Here is a 20,901-nt window from a genome sequence, read left to right as displayed (position 1 = left end):
TATTGACTTGAGCAGAAGCTTAATTTTAAGAAATAATGGGAGAAGATACTGAGACAGGTAGAAGGTGCAGTTGTAGAGGGGTAAGCTTGAAAAATATGGATTTGGTGCTTAAAGCATCAGGTTCTAAATTAAGAATATGGGGATATAGTTCAGGAGGAATATGGACCCCTTGACACTGTATGATTGTGAGTGCATGTACGTTTATTTGTGTACTTCTCTGGGAAAACTGCCTGTCCTGTTCATAATTTTCTGAAAAGGACCACAGTCTCCTCCCACCAACATTGCCAAATGACAACAACAAAAATATATGTAGAAACATTGCCCTACAGTCAGTGGTTATTCATGGACTTTCTTTATTAAGAAGTGATGCGGGGCTTAATTAAAAGCCTTGGGGCTACTAGCATAAAATTGTTTCTGCTTCTGGTTTACTATTTACAATAGTAAAATGTAGTTAAAATAGAAAATTATTATAAGAAACTGGGGTTGGAAATTTTGATTGCATAAACAAGCAAAGAAAGACCCTGGAGTTCTTTTCCTCTGCTCATGTGAAATCAGAAGCAATGATTCTAAAATTTTGGCAGATAGAATTTTCCACACCCTGCTCATCCCTTCCTCCACTTCTCCTCCTAACTGTTTGACACAAGACTTGGTAATGTCAGTCCTCATTTAAGGATTTCTTGGTCACACTGGAATGTCAGCCTCGGGTGCAGGAACACACAGAATGGCCAAAACAACCATGATTTTTTAATTCGGTAAGAATGATTTTTGTTATTGCATGTGTCACAAAATGAAATCACTGCAACATAAATTGCAAATAACCAACACATCTTCTACCAAGTAGAATTGAATTATTCTTTTGGAAAGTCTAATGACCATAAGAGAGATGAAAATTCAACTTTTTAAAGGCTTGGGGAAGTTGATGATAGCAATAAAGTCAATATTAAGCAAACATAAAAAATAAGATGAACTAAAATTGATTTAGGATTCATCAAGTTCATTTTTTTTCCTGGCCAAAAATCTCTAAGCATATAAAATCTCATGTAAATCAAAACTAATTTACTCTACCAACTGGGTTTGTTTGCTTTGGGATATTTTACAATGTTCTTCTTCATGTTTCAAATTACAAAAAAGAAGGTAATTATCTTTAAATTAAGGCATATATGACAGCTGATTATGCAGTAAACTCATGAAAACAAATTTGTGTTTTCCCATGCCAATACCATAAGATATGAAAATATCAAAATATTGTGCTTAGATATAGCCACACGTTCCTATCAAATGCAGACCTCTGTTTTCTTGAATATACATCATGTTAAAAACTTAATTGTACTTTGTAAAACCTAGAACCTGGATGAGTGCACTGTGTGTGCTCAGTGATGACTGTTGGCTCATTTGAAATTTCCTGGGCTTCTCCCATTTAATTAGCTTCTCCACAGAAGCTAATTAAAACAAAGTAAGGGGATACGTTCCTTGGTTCCTCAGCCATCAAAGGTCCCTCTCAGGCAGTGGCACAGTGCAAGAGCTCCTGGCAGGTATGGGGCCATAAGGGAATACAAGATCCTTTGCTCCTAGGTCCTGGCACTGTCAATCCATCAGGCAGATGATCTATAAAAATGATTCTATTTTGTCTCAGTGTATTACCCAAAACAACTCTCTTGTGTTCTGCCTGTTATACTTTTGTGTCCAAAGCCATTATATTTTATGTTCACTGGTCAGTATGACTGTCAAGGCCCATGATGTGGTTAACTTCTGGGACATCCTTCCTAAACCCAGCACGGGCAGGGCCTGAACAGCAGGCAGTGCCAGGGGCAGCAGCAATAGCACCCAAGGGCAGTGTGAGTGTGGTTGCAGGGAGATAACCAACAGACCTGTTAGAGAGACCTTGGAAGTTCTAGGCACTGGACCTTTCATCCCAGAATGGAGGTGAACAGAATGGAGGTCAGATAGGATCCCAATGCCAAGCTGAAGACCTTAGGAAGAGAGAGGAAAAGGAGAAAACCCCCCACCAAAAGGCCCCCCCATTCTGATGGAAAGTGAGAGGATAAGTCAATCCTAAAAGGAGAAGAACATGGTCCCTCCCTCCAGGAATCACAGCCTCCATATCACCCCAAAAGGGTCTAGACCAGTGGTTCTCAATCTTCCTAATGCCACGACCATTTAATACAGTTCCTCATGTTGTGGTGACCCCCAACCATAAAATTATTTTTGTTGCTACTTCATAACTGTAATTTTGCTACTGTTATGAATCATAATGTAAGTATCTGCTATGCAGGATGTATTTTCATTGTTACAAATTGAACATAATTAAAGCATAGTGATTAACCACAAAAACAATATGTAATTATATATGTGTTTTCCGATGGTCTTAGGCGACCCCTGTGAAAGGGTTGTTCAACCCCCAAAGGGGTCGCAACCCACAGGTTGAGAACCGCTGGTCTAGATCATCTCAAAAATTGAGGAGGAACTGATCTAGAACTAGTTCAGGGGTGGGGGCTCTAACCTGGAGATCTGCTCCCTCATCCCTCCCCCTAGTCTACAGCTCGCCCAAGTCTAGGAGGGAACATTCTAGCCATTAATGGAACTTGTGGATAGTGAAGACAATGGATCTCCAACGATTATGATCGACAAACTCGTTTCAAGATGGGGAAACTTCACTTTTCTGAATTGGGTCAATTCTTTCATTTCTTGAAACAAATAAATGCCTGCTATTTCTCTTTTTTAAAAAAAAATGGCTAAACCACATCATAAATAAATTGATTTACTTTGGCTCACAACGTCCGTCCTTCGGTTGCTCAACCTTGGGCTTTGCATGGATATAATAAGCTAGTTTTTGTTAGAAAGCCCAATTATAAAGCCAGTAACTGTTGGAAATTTTGGTTGGTCTCTGCAGAAACCAATATATGTGACTGACATAAGTGCTGTTAATGAGAATGTCTGTGAAAATTTGACATTTGGTGTGGTTTTCTGGTTTGACATGAACTGAATTCTGTTTCATTCTACTATTTCATGCTTATCATTTGCAGTTTGTAAAAATAAGAATTACAGCATGCCTTCTCCCGTTTCTCTTGATTTATGGCAACAAAAGAATATGCCCATGCCTTGTGTTGTGCCCTCTGGGCAAGAAGACAAGGGATAGAATGCCTGAGTCCTTTGTTAGTAGACTGTCAGATTTTTCCTCTTTCCCTCCCATTGAGATATAACATAGGGCCTATTTTAACCTGAAAATTTGGGTAGGATATTATAATTTATTTAAAATGTATAATTATAACTATAATAATCATTGTAATGTATTTATTTGCTTTGTACAAGAGTATAAAGTTACAAGAGGGCATTTAATGAACATTCCCCCTCCCACATAAGTTGTCACAAATACCTAGTTCCTCTGAGTGGAAATCTAGCTCTCAGTTTCCTGTGTAAATTCCTAAAGATATTCAATACACAAATAAACAAAATGTGTATTTGTTCTCATTTTGCCCTTTTATTTATACTTATCATATCCACTTATTTTTTCTCAAAGATTATTCTATTTAAGCAGATGAGGGACCACCTCATTCTTTACTTTTCCCTTTCCCATTAACTCTTTTATTTTTTTATTTTTTATTTTTATTGCTAAAAATATTACAAAGGGTATTACATATGTGTCCTATTTTGTAGTCCCCCCCCCCCCCCCGCCCTTGACAATCCCCTGGCCTCCCTTACCCCCCAGTGTCTTATGTCCATTAGTTATGCTTATATGCATGCATGCAAGTCCTTCAGTTGATCTCTTACCCCCCTCCCTCCTGCCCCCCAACCCTCCCCAGGCTTCCCGCTGCAGTTTGACAATCAGTTTGAGGCAGCTCTGCCTCTGTATCTATTATTGTTCAAAAGTTTGTAATGGTCTTTATTATCCATGAATGGGTGAGAACATGTGGTATTTTTCCTTCATTGACTGGCTTATTTCACTTAGCATAATGCTCTCCAGTTCCATCCATGCTGTTGCAAATGGTAAGAGCTCCTTCTTTTTTACAGCAGCATAGTATTCCATCGTGTAGATGTACCACAGTTTTCTAATCCATTCATCTACTGATGGGCACTTAGGCTGTTTCCAGATCTTAGCTATGGTGAATTGTGCTGCTATGAACATATGGGTGCACATATCCTTTCTGATTGGTGTTTCTGGTTTCTTGGGATATATTCCTAGAAGTGGGATCACAGGGTCAAATGGGAGTTCCATTTTTACCCATTAACTCTTTTAAATTTGGGATTGTGTCATGCACATACAAGTCATGCATGTGTGTGTGTGTGTGTGTGTGTGTGTGTGTAGCATATACATCTATATAGCATATGAAAGGTATGTAGAATAATAAAAAAATGACCACCATGTAGCTACCTCATGGCCTGATACCTAACATTACCAATAAACATCCAACCCATTGAGTATCATTCCCATTTCTTCTTGGAACACAGTTGTACTACATGTCTCAGTCTATCTCATAGGTATAGCAAAGGGACTGAGTGTCCATTGTAGAGTGTGACTGTGTGCCAATTCCAGGCACAGGCCTTTAGAAAATTCATTCATGTTTTCCTCCTTTTAAGGCTGAATAGGGTGACCTTGGAAGCCATATTTTTATGTTGGAAGAACTGAAGTCTTCTATGTGACTAGATGGAATAGAGCTTCTACAGTAGAGCTAACTATAGTTACTTGAAAGAACTAAACTTGCAGTATACTTGAACAATACATTTTGGGGTCTAACTTGTGTACAGGTAAGAGAGCTCCTGGATATTTCTCTGGTCTAAGAGAGAGCAGACCACCGCACATAGTGTTTACTTAACAATAGAAATATCAAGTTGATTGTCTCAAAGGAGATCACTGCCTCATTGAGCAAAGGAGACTTGGAGCACTACCATGATTAAAGAGCAACATAAAGTGTTTTAAATGCCAAACACAAATATTTATTATGTATTTGGTTTTTAAAAGTATGTATTTTGTATCACACAAAAAATAACCTTTAGGGTTAGTGTATTACATATATACATATGAGATATATATACACACATGTATATAAAACATCACACATGTTTGGAGGAATAGTCTTCCAAATATTAATAGTGATTATACCATTGTGATGGGATTACACGTTACAATGAATGCTTTTATTTCTATTCTTTCCTTTTTATTTCTTTAACAAATTTATATTATGTGTATAATAAAGAAATGCTAATGGGAAAACATGTGGGAAAAGAGGAGAATTCTGTTCATTGCCTCTGAGTTAATTCTAAAATACTTTCAAAAAAAGAGATCAAAGAAAATGTCAAGTGGGAAGCTGTGTTTCTTTTGCAATCATGAGAAGGGCTAAAGAGAGATAAGAAGGAAATTAATGGAACAACCACACCTAAGAACTCCTCCAATATTTGAACAAGGACTACAATCTGTGAGAAGTTATTACCTTCATGAATACATTTTAAAAGTTTAATACTAGGCTCATTTGAAAGATACTGTATTCCTTTAGAGCTGAGTTTCTTTTTACAAGTCAAATGGATATTACTTTGGTCCAGGAGAGGGCAGACCACCACACATAAAGAAATTTAACTTGACCTTTTGAAGAAATAATGCTTATGGTGTGTGACAAAGTCCTTACAGAAGGAAATGGAAACTCATCCTTGAAATATGTGTTGTTCTTCCCCCTGGTATTCCCATTCCTATTTGTAACCATCTTCAAACACAAATGCTTTTTTTCTGAATAAATTACTACTGTAACAACTTTTGTGTACTGTTACTCTTCTTAAAAGGTCTACATTTGTTCATAGATTAGAGGCTCAGCACACGATTAAATCGTGTGTGTAGGTTCCCATAGGCCTGCCTGCCATCAGGGCCATGTCCGTCGCCCCAAGATGCCTTGCGGGCTCAGGGGACATTGCCGGCACCCCGTGACCCTCCACTGATGCTGCCAGCACCCCAGGGGATGGAGGGAGGGCCCAAGAGGTGCTCCAGCACCTTCTGGTGACTGGTTGTTTGGTCGTTCCATCGTTATGGCGTCAAGACCACAGGCCTTTTATGATATAGATTAGATCTTTTCCACTTAGTAGTGGGTCCTTTTTTCTTTATTTGTAACTGCAAAGAAATTCCTTTTCTTTAACAAGGCCCTTCTTTCTAACGGAGAACTTCCTGCCTTAATCATTAAGCCCTTAGGATATAAGATTCTGGTAGGTATCAAACTGTCTTAAGAACAGCCTCAGGTCTGTTGACCACAGAAACAGAATCTGGTTGAGCTAAAGATAACATCTTAACTTCAGTTATGTTTCAGCCTCAGGCCCAGGAAAGTGAGTCACCATACAGAAACCAGACAGAACAGTGACATCAGGACTTGATACAATGATCAACTACTCCCTACAATCCCCAAACAATCAGCAGAGCCCATGTCCCCAACTCCTTTAGCCACCATGATTAATGATCCCCACCCCCACACACACACATACACAGACACAATATATAATCCATCCCCTTAAAGCCATGGAGGAATGAGGTCTTTGAGCTAGTACCGGGCTTGGCACCATTTCCTCAGCTAATAAACCCTTACTCTTGGCTGCAAACTCCTATTCTGGCTTAATTGTGCTTTGATGCGCTCAGGGATATGAACCCCTTTAGTCTGGTAACAACAGTGAACATCTTTCTTTTATAAACTGCACTGTGTTCCTACCCAGTTTGTGTTTAATATCTTGGAATTCTAAATGTTTTATCTTCATTTACATATAGCAGGTGAAATTCACTAGTAGAATATTATGAAAATAGCTATTATCTAAAACGTATTTATTAACTCGATGTGTTTTTTAGATCAAAAGCCTCTGCCACTATTATTGTGATGACAGTGGAGATTCTAAACTTCTCTCGGCCTCAGATTCCATATCTACTCATCTCACAGGCTTAAAGAATAATCAATCAATGGAATTGTGTATATAAATGCAGGTAAAAATGTGACTGACACATAATATCTACACTAATAAAAGAGAAACATGGTAATTGGCGTACGACCCTTTTCATTGGCTAATCAGTGAGTATATGCAAATTAACTGTCAGACAAGATGGCGGCCGGCAGCCAGGCAGCTGGAAGCAAACATGAGGCTCGCTTGCTTCAGTGACTACGGACTCCAACGTTCCCGCCTCACTTTCCGGCCTCTCAGTTGCAACTCTAAGCAACTATGTACTATGTTGCAAATAAGAAAATAAACAAAAGCCCAGAAACCGGCTTTCAGTCAGCCGGGCTTTAGCAACATTGTATCGATGTTTTCAGCTGCGAGGCCTCAGAGCGAAAGCTGGCCCAGAATAAAAAAAAAAAAAAAAAAGAAAACAAGGAGCGGTTGGAAGCTTCAGTCACTCGCTTCCGGAAAACAGCCCTCAGCCCCTCACCCAGACTGGCCAGGCACCCCAGTGGGGACCCCCACCCTGATCCAGGACACCCTTCAGGGCAAACCAGCCGGCCCCCACCCATGCACCAGGCCTCTATCCTATATAGTAAAAGGGTAATATGCCTCCCGGCACCAGGATCAGCGGAGCAGCGAGGCTCCCAGCACCAGGATCAGCGTGACAGGGGGCAGCGCCCAAACCCCCTGATCGCCCTGCGGCTCTGTGAGTGACAGGGGGAGGGGCCACAACCTCCCTATCTGCCCTGCTCTGTGCCTGATAGGGGGGAGCTCCCCAATCCCCTGATTGCCCTGCGGCTCTGTGTTTGACAGGGTGCAGCACACCAACCCCCTGATCGGCCCTGCTCTGTGTGTGACAGGGTGCGGCGCCTCAACCCCCTGATCGGCCCTGCTCTGTGGGTGATAGAGGGTGGCGCCCCAACCCCCCTCCACGGGCCTTGCTCTGTGTGTGACAGGGTAGAGCCATAACCTCCCCATTGGCCCTGCCCTGAGTGTGACAGGGTGCAGCGCCCCAACCCCCTGATCCGCCCTGCTCTGTGTGTGACAGGGGGCGGTGCCCCAACTCCCCTATCGGCCCTACTCTGTGAGTGACAGTGGGGAGCTCCTCAACCCCCTGATGGGCCCTGCTCTGTGCGTGACAGGGGGTGGTGCCGCAACCTCCCCATCGACCCTGCCTTGAGTGTGACAGGGGGCAGTGCCCCAACCCCCCAATTGGCCCTACCCTGAGCGTGACTGAGGGTGGCATCTCAACCTCCCCATCCGCCCTGCTCTGTGCATGATGGGGCGGTGCCCCAACTCCCCAATCAGCCCTGCTCTGAGCCTGACCAGGGGCTGCACTTAGGAATTGGGCCTGCTCTCTGCCACCCGGGAGCAGGCCTAAGCCAGCAGGTCATTATCTCCCGAGGGGTCCCAGACTTCGAGAGGGCACAGGCCGGGCTGGGGGATTCCCCGCCCCCCCCCCCGCCCCAAGTGCACAAATTTTTGTGCACCGGGCCTCTAGTGTATTTAATAAATGATGGTGGCCTCTGCCTTATATTGCTGGCTACCCTCATAGGTAATGCAGGTTTTGGTTTTCCTATATGCTCTACAAACAAAAATATTGTATGCACTTTTTTTCTTTTATATAACCTTTGAGATGAAGGGTGGATCCCTCTTAAAATGAGTGTTTGCTGCTTCTTATAAAGGACACAAGGAAACAAAAAATATTGTAGAAATGAACTGGTCTTATGCTTTTAAGTAAGTGAAGAAATGAATGCCACATGACTTTCTTAAATGTACCACAGAAAAGAACTTGAATATCTGATGAATTGATTAAGTAACTATATCCTATTATATTTGGGGTGATTCAGGTAGAGTCGCTAAGAATTCATCATTATCTATTCTGCCCTTTTGCCATCTGGTTTAAACTGTGTTTGAGGCCAAACTCTAAAGTACAAAATGTCAGGTTGATATTTTTTAAAAGTTCAAGGTTTTAAAAGTTATCCAAAAACTTATTTGCCTTGGTTTTTTCTCACTCTCTGTTTAATGAGCTGATAGTAAAATGATTTGCCGTTATTAAAGGAAGGACTTAACAATTACAAACATACGGTATGTGCTAATGAGGATAGAACTAAAGTCTGAAATTAATGGGGATCCAAGGAAGACTGTCTCCCAGGACATTTATTTGCCTTAGTTTTTATTTTATCACCCACTCTTCTGTCAGAGGAAATTTAACTAATTACTGAACAAAACACTCCAGATATTTTAGGTTTTATTATAAGAAATTATTTCCAAAACAAAAGAAAAACTGATAGGAAAAAGTTCATATTCTCCTAAACCCCAAAGAGATTAAAAATGTGTTGACATGTTGGTCAACATATAGCTTGATGTCAGGAATTATATTTACCAAAACTATTGTTTTCCAAAAATTACTCTCACTGATTATTCTTTAGAATTGTTACTTATATCTCTATTATTTTATGTAATATTAGTCAATTTTTTAAAATCTCATGTCCACATGGTTTTACTCTTGAAGAACAAACTTCTGATTCTGAGATAATTTTTTTTTAATAAATAGGGTTAACTTTGAACTCAAATGGGAAAAATAAGCCTCCGTTAAATTATTTTCCGCCGCTGGGTGGGGTTCAAAAGTCAGAAGAAAAGTGTAGCTAACTTGGAACTCTTGATGTATGCCCATTTGATTGGGGTTTTTTTGGTGACTCATTTAAAGGCATAAAACAAATCCTTTCCTTTTCATGTCATTTGATAAGTTTAGCAATAAAATAAGGGACATGGTAAACTGCCTCTCTGAACATGCTTTCATTAGTGGAAACAAAGAAAGCTAAATATTTAGTTACCAAAGATTTATAGCTCATGAAATTAAGCAGCCTAAAATGTTTGGCTTGTTATGCTTATGCATATATTTGGAAACAAGATGGCTTTCCCCTTCCCTGGAAGTGAAAACATCACTTGTGCTAGATTTTTAATCTCCCTGCGTTTATCAGCAATTACACCGTTTTAATCTTGAAGAAATCTTAAAAGTCCCCTCCCACATTTTGTAGATAAAAAGTTAATTTCCTAGAAGAATGCACAATTTTGTTCTGTGGCCTGAATCAAGAATGTTCGTGCTAAAACCAGACACACTAACTCATAGTCACTTGTCAGTAGTCGAGAATTCAAGAAAACTGTGAGCACTGCCAGAGTGATGAATGCTCACGCCCTGGGAAGCAGCCATGGTTAGCCACTTCAATAGCCACCTGGTTACCCGCTGGCCCCGCCCAGGACCAGCCACACTCCCGGAGCCTGAGCCATGTCTTGTTTCCTTATGAAAGAGGGGCTGTGAGTCTCACCATTGAGCAAATTGTGGAGCGGGGTCATGCTCAACCACCTGTATTAAAATTCTTCAAAGTGTTGTCCAATGGAAATAAAATGTGTCACAAATAGAATTTTAAATTCTCCACTAGCCTCTTAAAAAAATGAAAAGAAACAGGTGATAATGTTTTAAAATATATATTTTACTTAAGCCAAAATATTATTTCACCGAGTGGTATTGTAAAATATGATTAATAAAATATTTTATATTCTTTCCCATATCGTCTTCTAAGTCTAGTGTGCATTTTATACTTACAGCTCATCTCAATTCAGACGGGTGACTAGCATATTGGGCAGTGTACTTCAACACCATCAACACCATCACTCCTTGTGCTTGGGTTTCCTCGTCTATAAAATGGCAGAAATAGAGTATTGCCTACCGCATAGGGTTGTGGGAAGATTAAGTAAGTCAATCTGCCTAAAGCACACAGAAGAGTGCCGGGAGATGATAAGTGTTAAACAAGTGTTAGCAGTTGTTGTTGTTATTATTATTATTATTATTATTTCTCTATAACAATGAATCTCAAACTGCGTTCTTTGGACTATCAGCATCAGCATCACCTGTGAGCTTGTTACAAATGCAGAGATATTGAGACTCTTTATTTTAACAAGATTTCCAGATAGTTCATATGCATATTAAAATATGTGAAACAGCCTAGAGATTAAGGGGAGAAATGATAAAAATGACAAATATGACATCTGGGAATTACCCTTTATGCTATAATTTGCAGGGAGGAAAAACTGGTATATTTCTCAGAGTTCTCCAGAGAAACAGTACCAGTAGGATATTTATGGGTACTACATGTATATGTATACATATATACATACATAAAGAGATTAATTGTTAGGTATTGACTCACGCAATTATGGAGACTGAGAAGTCCCATCTGCCATCCACATGCTGAAAACTCAGGAAAGACAGCCGTGGAGTTTGAAGGCCTGAGAGCTGAGAACGGATGGCATGGATTCCAAACCATATCTGAAGCCCTGAGAACCTGGGTCACCAAGGGAAGAATACTGATGTTACAGCACAAGCAGTCAGGGAGGGAAGGATGGAGGGAGGGAGGGAGGGAGGGAGGGAGGGAGAGAGAGAGAGAGAGAGAGAGAGAAAGAGAGAGAGGGAGAAAGCAAAGTTTGTTCTATTCAGACTCTCACTGGAGGGCAGTCAATATGTTTTACTCAGTCTACTAATTCAAATGCTAATCTCTTCCTGAAACACCCTCACAGGCACTCAGAAACAATGTTTAACCAGCTATCTGGGCATCCGGTAATCCAGTCAAGTTGACCCATAAAATTAACTGTCACACTGGAGGAAATAGAACAATTAGGCAAGCGGGGAGCTGTAAAAATATCAAACTGCAAAAAGGAAATTTGACATAGAAACAAAGTACAAACCTAGTGAATTCTAACAATGACAATTAACTTCAATTTTAATGATTCAGCACCACCAGAAAGACGGATCCACTGCGGCTGAAGAAATGAAAGAAAGTAAAGAGAGGAACAGATGTCTCATGTCAGGGTCTTTCTGTGTCTCAAAGCTCACATTTGCAGAGCAGTCAGCCAGAACCCCTTAAGAGCCCAGTGAGGATGCTAAGCAGGTGATTTCTCCTCATTTAATAAGTGGAGAGACTGAGGCTGGAGAAATGGCTTTCCTATGTTACAGATTAATGGCAGAGCTCAAATTGGCATGACTAAAATGGCATGCCAATAAAACGGCATGACTAACATTTTTTTAAAAATCAGATCCTCATATCACTAGAGTGCATGTAGGATAATCATACTAATAATAGTAATAATAACAGCAGCTAACATTGCTAGGTGCCAGTTACTCTACTTACTTCTTTCAGACGTATGCTACTCCTACACCAGTGGCTCCTAATTTTTTTTTAAGTTCAAGGACTCATTTGAAAATCTCCTGAAAACTATAAATGCACATATAACACAAAATACTGTCTATCATTTCAAGGGAGACATCGAGTTTGCATTTCACCCGACAACCCTCACTTAAGTAAGAACTCTCCTCAACAGGCTTGCACTCTAACTCAGTAAAAGATAACCACAAACTGTCCAACACAATAATTAAAGAATGCTATTTGCTTACACACACGTATGTGGGAAAGAGAGAGGGAGAGGGAGAGAGATTCCACACATATGAGGGAAAGAGGGGGAGAGTGAGAGATATTCCACACATATGGGGCAAAGAGAGAGATTCCATTCTAAAGAGATCCCTTTTGTTTCTATAAGCAAACTAAAGGCCCAGTGCACAAAATTGCGTGAGACCCAGGCCAAGCCACATGGAGCCGAGGGCCCCTACCTTTGCACTGCAAGGAGCCATGGACCCCAGGCCTTGCAGTGCGGAGCTGTGGGCCCAGCCTCCGCCCAGCAGCTCTGACTGGTTGTTTGGTCATAACGCTGTTAGGGCGTCACAACCACAGGCCTTTTATAATATAGGATAGTAATAAATATTTTTATTTGTGATGGTTGTGTGTGTGCACATTTGGAGATAGTAACTGAGATAGAGAGGAACTGCCCTGCCCAACAAAGAAAAGAGAAATGTGAATTACCAGGGAACATGCCTAGAAAGAAAAATATTGTGAGGCAATGAAGCTCTTAGTTTCTGTGAAAAAAGAACAGAAATACAGAATCCGGGTAGCATGGGGGCAGAGAGGAAGGTCTGAGCAGAGGCAGGTCCTTGGCACAAGAGGCTAAGTTAGGCTGAGGGGACACACAACCTCACAGCTTGGTGCCTTAGCTGTCTCAACACGTGGTTTCTTTTTCCACAAATCATTTCACGGGTCTGAGCAGCAATCCAGATCAATTGTCCTTTTCTAGTAAGTGGCAACTCAGCACTCCAGGTCGCTTCCACCTTTGGTCTCTACTCTCAGAACTGAGGCCTTCCCATGATTGCTGTAGGTGGGAGGTGGGGAAGACAGAGAGTAGAGGGTCTCATATCTGCAATAAAATGCTTCAGCTTCCAAGTGACATATTTCACCTTTGTCACAACCCCTTGAATGAAGCCAGTCACATGATTCTACCCAACCCAATGGGGCTGGAAAGTAAAGATTTCCATGTATTCAGAATAAGAGGAAACCCTGGCATTAGTGAGTTCCCAAAATGTCTACCACAGACGTGTCTAACAGAAGATCCTAATTTGTTTGCGGGGGGTGTCCAATGTATTCTTTTCATTCTGTACAGGCATTCAAAGAGATGCTGAGCTCTGCATATCAGTGGGGCACACACTAGGTACATGAAGCCCTGCTTTGTAGGTACCACTGGGGTACAGTGAGCAGAGGACCTACATCTGATGACAGAGAGCTGGGAGCAAGGCAACTCCCCACGGTGGAAAAGAACTGCCTGGTTTCCAATCCAGGCTACATTCTGCAATTCTTAGACAGTGAAGTGAATCACCCATCTGCAAAATGAGTAAGCTGGATTTGATAAGTCTTATGTCAAATTGTACAATAGGTGCAAAAGCAATTAAACAAGAGAGAAATCAATTTAAAAAGTAACATTATTTTTGTCAGATAACCTCATTTTTTAGCCTATCTGACTAATCTCTTCCTACCTCTGGTGATTACTTCTATTAATGAGATTTTATTAGGGAAGATATATCAAAATTTTAATTTTGTTTTGTTCCTTAAATTACAACACAGCATAAAATATACTCTTCGGTCAAATCTAATGAAATAAAGTATTGACTTTGAGTGCATTTTATTTTCCAAAAATATATATACTAAGATGGATAAAAATCAAGCACAATATATTTCTCACAACATTTGATCGATGCACTTAGTATAATGGCATAAGGAAAGGTGATCATACCTCAGGGCTTCTCTGGGAGAGTCACATCATAACTATGAATAGCCCCCATTCCATTCTCAAAAGTGTCCCCATTTGGACAGTAAGTTATATGTCACTCAATGTATATGCCATATGATTTTTTATGTGTGCACTCAACACAGGACCATTATTTGCTGCTGTTATAATCAGATCCCCAAATTAACTTAAACCAAAGACTAGGAGGCACTTTGAATTCATACAGAATATCAGCTTTTTTTTTTTTTATCTCTGTATGCTCACTTCAGATAGGAGGTTTTCCATGTTCCTATCACCAACTAAAGTGATCAAGATGAGTGATTGTTTTCTCCTGCCTCATTTACAAGAGGAAATCCTCCAGTTGGGGTAAGCAGAAGCCAGTGGTAAGAGGCATTATCCCGTTACACTTAAACATTGGTCTGAATAAAAATACTTGTTCCTAGAGCACTGAGAAACATGAACACAGTCTATGGATTTTTGAAACTCTGTTATGGGAGCTCATACTATGTACAAGAATAACTCTTCTAACTCAATGTTTAAAAAAAGAATTGTGACACTCTTCTTTAAAGATCAACACTTAGGTGAAGTAAGACCACCAAATGTTAGTAACAGCAACTCAAAGATGACACCAAACTAGTGTTGACAAAGTAAACTACACTGCCTCTGTCATTTGCTCCACTAGCTCTCATAGATCCTCTTTGCAGGACTTGATACAGAAAGAGACCTGTTACTTCTCCCTCGCAGGCTTTTGGTTGTTCTCTTACAATATATAGGTTGGTTCTGTTAGCATCAGCATTGGATAATGGTCAGAAAAGACAGTGATATTTTAATTACACCCTAGAATCACATTGATTTAATTTTACAAAAATCTGAGGGAAACTAATAGTCACTCAGTAAATTCCACAGTATATCAATAGCAAAATTGCCCTATTTGGTTTAATATCCATCCATTGTACAATACAGAAAAGCATCGTGCATAGATCCTTTGGTTTAGAGTTTGATATGCTCCTGTTAATGCTGAGTTTTGTTTCACCTATATTGTAAAGGTTTCTAAGCTGTTTACCACTGAATGCAGAAAAAGGTAAGCTTTCAGCCAAGGGTAATTTTTCATGAATATGAAAAGACCTGGATTCTGCCATTCACTGCCTCCCAGAGTCAATGGATTCAAAAAAGCAGAAGAAATTTCTAATAAGTTGGGCAGTTGGTGGTTGGTATATTATTTTGAAGCAAATCCCATATAACACATGATTTTATCTGCAAACTTTTCTGTATGTATCTCTAAAGAAAATAAGGATTCTTTTAAACCTAATCACAATTCCATAATCTGACCTTAAAATGACAATAAATTGTTATTTTACCAAACTTCCAAATTAACCCATTAAGATTTTTAATTTTAAGTTTAATATTTTAAACTTATTTGTTATTTTACCAAACTTCCAAATTAACCCATTAAGATTTTTAATTTTAAGTTTAATATTTTAAGTTTTAATTTTAAGTTTAATATTTTGAGATCTAAATAGGATGATACAATGCAATTAATGCCTAATAAACCACTTTAATCTCTCTTTTTTTCTCTCTTTTTGCAAATTATTTTTGATAAAATTAAGTTATCTACCTTCTGTAGAACATCCTGCATTCTAGATTTTGTTATTTGCACCCCATGGTGGCATTTAATGTGTTCATCAACTCTTAATCTTTAACATTTATCAACTCTTTGGTTAAAATTGGGGACAATTTATATAGGAAAAAGTGGCTTAATGCTCATTTTGTTCTTTTACATACCTGTTTATCACCATGCTTTGGAAATTGGGAATTAATCCCCAAATTTATTTTTCTCAGTCCAGAATTCTTTTTAATATATCTGCAGTTATCTATTAATTTGTACTTATTTTTTAAAGTATGTTTTTATTGAAATTTTAGAAAGAGAGGAAGGGAGAGTAAAAGAAAGAGGTTGCCTCCCGTATGCACCCTGACTGAGGATTGAACCTGCAACCTGGGTAATGTGCTCTGAGGAATCGAACCATGACCTTTTGGTTCATGGGATGATGCTCAACCAACTGAGCCACACAAACCAGGGCTTGTTCATTGTTTGGATTTCATACATATAATGACTCTGGAAAATACCTGGAAGAATATAATTTAAGGGACTGGATAGAACTATAAGCTGAGCCATCATAAAACAGTTCCTTACGTTGAAATATAATGAGTTAACAGTGATCATGACAATGATTTTCATCATCAACAACCCTGAAAAGAGTGTGTTCACAGAAACATGAGCTATTTAACTTTGATGCATTTTTTTCTAGCAATTATTTCATAAAATATGACCCCCTTGATTAATGAATTTGCATTCTGTTCTAACAATTAGTTTCTGAAATATGGCTTCAGAAAATAGAGCTGAGACTCTCAAGCCCCATGACTTAAAAATATCATGATTAAAATGTGAAAATCTCTGCTTAAAGTCTCTAAATTCTAGTAAATCCTGATTTGGTCATTTAAAGGCGGATGTTGCTTAGGTTCTAGATATACTGTTACCATCCAAAGTTCATGTGCCCAATGTTTTGAAAGACCAAAATCCAAAATGTTAGAGTTTGAAGTTAGATGAGGTTAATTGATCAAGAAGGCATCAACTGGAGAAGATGGGAGACCTAGCAATTCCTCAAATCTATCTTAAGAAAGTATAGAGTTGAGTCTCTTTTATGTGTAGGGAAGGGGAAATGGGAGGGGCAAGAAGTGATTGACCACCACAGACATCGGGTGCCAGCAGAGGTCCAAGGAAGATTGTACTACTTGCTGTGAATTGGTTCACAAGGTTCCTGCAGATCTTTGATAACCAATATATACTTCCCTTATCTCCTCAAGCCACAAGCAGAATTCCTCCACTCATTAGTATTTCTAGTTAGTATTTCTATATGTAAGACTAAGCAGAAGCTACTAGCCTGAAGGCCATGAATACAAAGCAGGCTCGAACAAGATGGAGCCAGAAACTGAGCATTTCATTCAGTTACAAAAGTGAAAGTAAGGCAATACTTGCTTTGCTATTAACTGCTTGCTATATTCTTTCTTTATTGGCTTGTTTGTTTTAAATTTTGTCAGAATATCAATGCTATAGAAGGTTGGAAAAGAGCATAGTAGAATTTATACAATTAATGTTGTAGTACTCATTACAGAATGTAGATAACTACAGTAATATTAGAGCTTTTAAAGTATATTTTGGAAAGCCCTTTCTTGCCCTTAACTGTGTTAATCAAAGAAACTGAACTAATATCATACTATTCCTTTTATGTTGCTGTTTCACTTGAAGAAATTATTGGGTTGTTGTCAAATGACCTGAATCTGGCCTTGGTATTTACTAACTCTGGGAACATGAGAACACTTTAACTTGTGAGACTGTTGGAAAATAGTTTTTGCATGTCTTCTGAATAAAGGCACTGATGACCTTCATTGAACCTTGAAAAGATTATCTTTCTAAGGACATTTGTAGAAGTTAGAAGTAGATTCTTCCCCCAGAACAGAGTGCAAGTTTGTTTACTCTACAGTATAATAAAGATAATGTTTCATCTGGGCGAAAGTTTGACAGATTGCTCTGCCACCCATTATAAAATAGTAGGGTTCCCAAAACTTGGGGCTTCTCAGATGTGACACAACACATCGTCTCTATGGAAAAACACATTGCCTCTCTGTGCATAGGACATTCTTCTCCTCAGCACCAGGAAGGCTCAGTCTGGTACATCTTGGTATTGTCTAGACAGTAATGTCTAGAGTATTGGCTAGGACAACTGCATGATATAAATGTGAAGTTCATGCTTCTGGCTGTGTTTCAGATAATGAGGTGTCTTCTTTCTGACCCAGGAGTTTTTGTGACTTCTGCCGGTTTCCATAATACTGTAGCAGGTTAAATTGCTACCTTGAAAGCAGAGAAAAATCTTCACAGTTCTAAACACTTCATATAAATTGGTTATCTTTATAGTTAAGGGATTGGACTATGAATTGGTTTATATTTACTTTTTAGTTTCTCATTCAATGCAAGGTCTTGATTTATGTCTTCAAGGGCTTATAATCATCTGAGGCTGAAAATGTGTGAGGAAGTGTTGCAGATACTGTACTTTCAGTCCACATGGGATTTACTCATTCAGACAATGTCTGTGACCTGGTTAGAGAGTTGAAAGGGCTGGAAGGTGACAATGAAGAGCAACCATATAGGACCTATGTTTGTCTTAGTGTCTAGCAAAAGGGAAGAGACTGGAGATTGTTATCTGCTGTGATTGGGAAGATGGGTAAAATGAAGATAACCCCCATGGAATGGAATCTAATCCCATGGGGAGAGGGGCTACAAGAATTGTTTTTATGAAAGTCATTGAGATACTAGAGGCCTGGTGCATGAAATTTGTGCACGGGGGTGGGGGGTTCCCTCAGCCCAGCCTGCACCCTCTCCAATCTGGTATCTCTCTCACAATCCGAGACCTGCTCACCTGCTGCCTGCCTGATCGTCCCTAACTGCCCCCCCCTGCCAGCCTGATCACCCTTAACTGCCTCTGCCTGCTGGTCTGATTGCCCCTAACTGCCTCCCCTGCCAGCCTGGTTTCCCCCAACTGCCCCCCCCCCACACCGGCTTGGATGCCCCTTACCCCACCCCCCACCGGCCTGGTCACCTCTTACTGCCTCCCCTGCCAGCCTGGTCACCCACAACTGCCCCCCTCTGCCGGCCTGGTTGCCCCTAACTGCTCTCCCCCTAGCTGGCCTGGTCACCCCTTACTGCCTCCCCTGCCAGCTTGGTTGCCCCCAACTGGCCCCCTTGCTGGCCTGGTTGCCCCATGCAGCCTGCTGCTCAGTTGTTTGGTCATCCCTCACTAACCCCCTGACGGCCTGCCTGATTGCCCCATGCAGCCTGCTGCTCAGTTGTTTGGTCATCCCTCACTAACCCCCCTGCCGGCCTTGTCGCCCCATGCAGCCTGCTGGTCGTTACTGTTACTGTGACAGTGTCTCGGACAATTTGCATATTCCTCTATTATTAGTATAGATAAAAACATAAACAGAGCTGTTTATGTCTCTAGTGACAAAGCATAAAACAGGATGGGAGAGCTGAGAATTTTTCTCATTTCTGCAGAGCAGTCCCCTCTCAGCACCATGAAGCTCAGTCTGGTATGTCTCAGTATTGTAGTAACTGGATCAGAACAGTAGCAGAGACCATAGTGCTCAAAGGGAGTGACATTCTCAGTGGACACAGCAGGACCTGGTGTCAACCTGATGGGAGACTGTGACTGTCACTTGCAGAACCAGCTTGTAGGTGCATGCGAAGCAACCTGGGAACTACTGGGAATGTTTAACAGGAAATTCCCAGGATACTGAGTCACTACTTGAGCAGGTTAGGGAAAAACCTAAAGTAATTTTGTCATTATCATTCATGTGGCCCCTTTTGTACCCATGGCTAGTGAAGCATGAGGAAACTTGGGTTATATAGTGAATGTAGTGAAATATGATGAGTATTATAACAGAGCTTAGAGTTATGAAAACCAGAACCAGAAAATATTTGAGCTAGATCCTGAGGAATGAAAAGGCTTTTGCTAAGTAGCCAATAAAATAAAGAGAATCCTTGACAGGAAAAAAAAAATTATTGCAAAAGCATAAACTCTGTATTGCATATTTCTTTTTTTTTTAAATATATTTTATTGATTTTTCAGACAGGAAGGGAGAGGGATAGAGAGTTAGAAACATCGACGAGAGAGAAACATCGATCAGCTGCCTCTTGCACACTCCTCACTGGGGATGTGCCCGCAACCAAGGTACATGCCCTTGACCGGAATCGAACCCGGGACCCTTCAGTCCGCAGGCCAACGCTCTATCCACTGAGCCAAACCAGTCAGGCATGTATTGCATATTACAAGTTGAGTATTTAAATGTTGACTTGAGAGAGCCAAAGTACCAACATTTTCAATATTGAATTATAACTACCTCACTGGTCGTCAAAGAAAATATGTTCCAAAGATAAATTTTAAATACAGAAACTGAATTTCCATGTTTTGCAAACTCAGATTCTGTTAATAAAATAATTCTTTAATTACATCCTTTGATAGTGTCTACTTTCCTAACATGTGTATATGTGTACATTCATTCTGTGCAAGTTTGCCAACAAATTTAGTCATTTAAATTTTTCCAAAATGTAATATATTACTTTATACATTATTTATCAAATCGTGTTTAACCAATGACTGATTTAAATAAAAAGAAATAAATGCATAAGTCTGGAATTATATAATGTCTCCCCCATAAATTATTCACCTCCATTGTCTTCTAATCATCAACCAAATCCAGTTAGGACAGTTTGAAGGAATGACTATTTGAGGTTCCTTGTGTTTAGGCAGATGACTGAAAGCAATGGGAGAAATATCCCTAAGCAGTTTGCGTATTGTATTGGATTAGTAATATTACATAGATAAAAATGCTTTGGCAGACTGGTGCAGCCACTGTGGAAAACAGTATGGAGTTTTCTCAAAAAATTAAAAACGGAACTTCTATTTGATCCAGTGATCCCATTTCTAGGAATATATCCCAAGAAAACAGAAACACCAATCAGAAAGGATATATGCACTCCTATGTTCATAGCAGCGAAATTTACAATAGCTAAGATTTGGAAACAGGCTAAGTGCCCGTCAGCAGATGAGTGGATTAGAAAACTGGTACATTTACACAATGGAATACTATGCTGCTGTAGAAAAGAAGGAACTCTTACCATTTGCAACAGCATGGATGAAACTGGAGAGCATTATGCTAAGTGAAATAAGCCAGTCAGAGAAAGATAAATATCACATGATCTCACTCATTTGTGGAATATAATGA

At 39.9% G+C, this 20,901-nt stretch overlaps 1 long non-coding RNA gene across 1 annotated transcript in view; it reads right to left on the bottom strand.

The window, feature by feature from the left end:
* The window catches only part of LOC139002296 (uncharacterized), a 31,899-nt gene extending 20,667 nt beyond the window's left edge, over positions 1-11,232 (bottom strand). Inside the window, exons 1-2 of the long non-coding RNA XR_011470140.1 lie at positions 11,109-11,232; positions 10,505-10,596 (exon numbers count right to left, since the gene is read on the bottom strand). This is a non-coding gene — a long non-coding RNA (uncharacterized lncRNA). The remainder of the gene's footprint in view (positions 1-10,504; positions 10,597-11,108) is intronic.
* Positions 11,233-20,901: the final 9,669 nt, after the last annotated feature.

This window comes from Myotis yumanensis, unplaced genomic scaffold (genome assembly GCF_028538775.1).
Source record: "Myotis yumanensis isolate MYYU_CA2020_CCGP unplaced genomic scaffold, mMyoYum1.0.hap1 SCAF_2, whole genome shotgun sequence".
NCBI lineage: Eukaryota > Metazoa > Chordata > Mammalia > Chiroptera > Vespertilionidae > Myotis > Myotis yumanensis.
The sequence above is the reverse complement of the archived record's forward strand: the minus strand, read 5'-3'. Positions and strand labels throughout refer to the sequence as shown.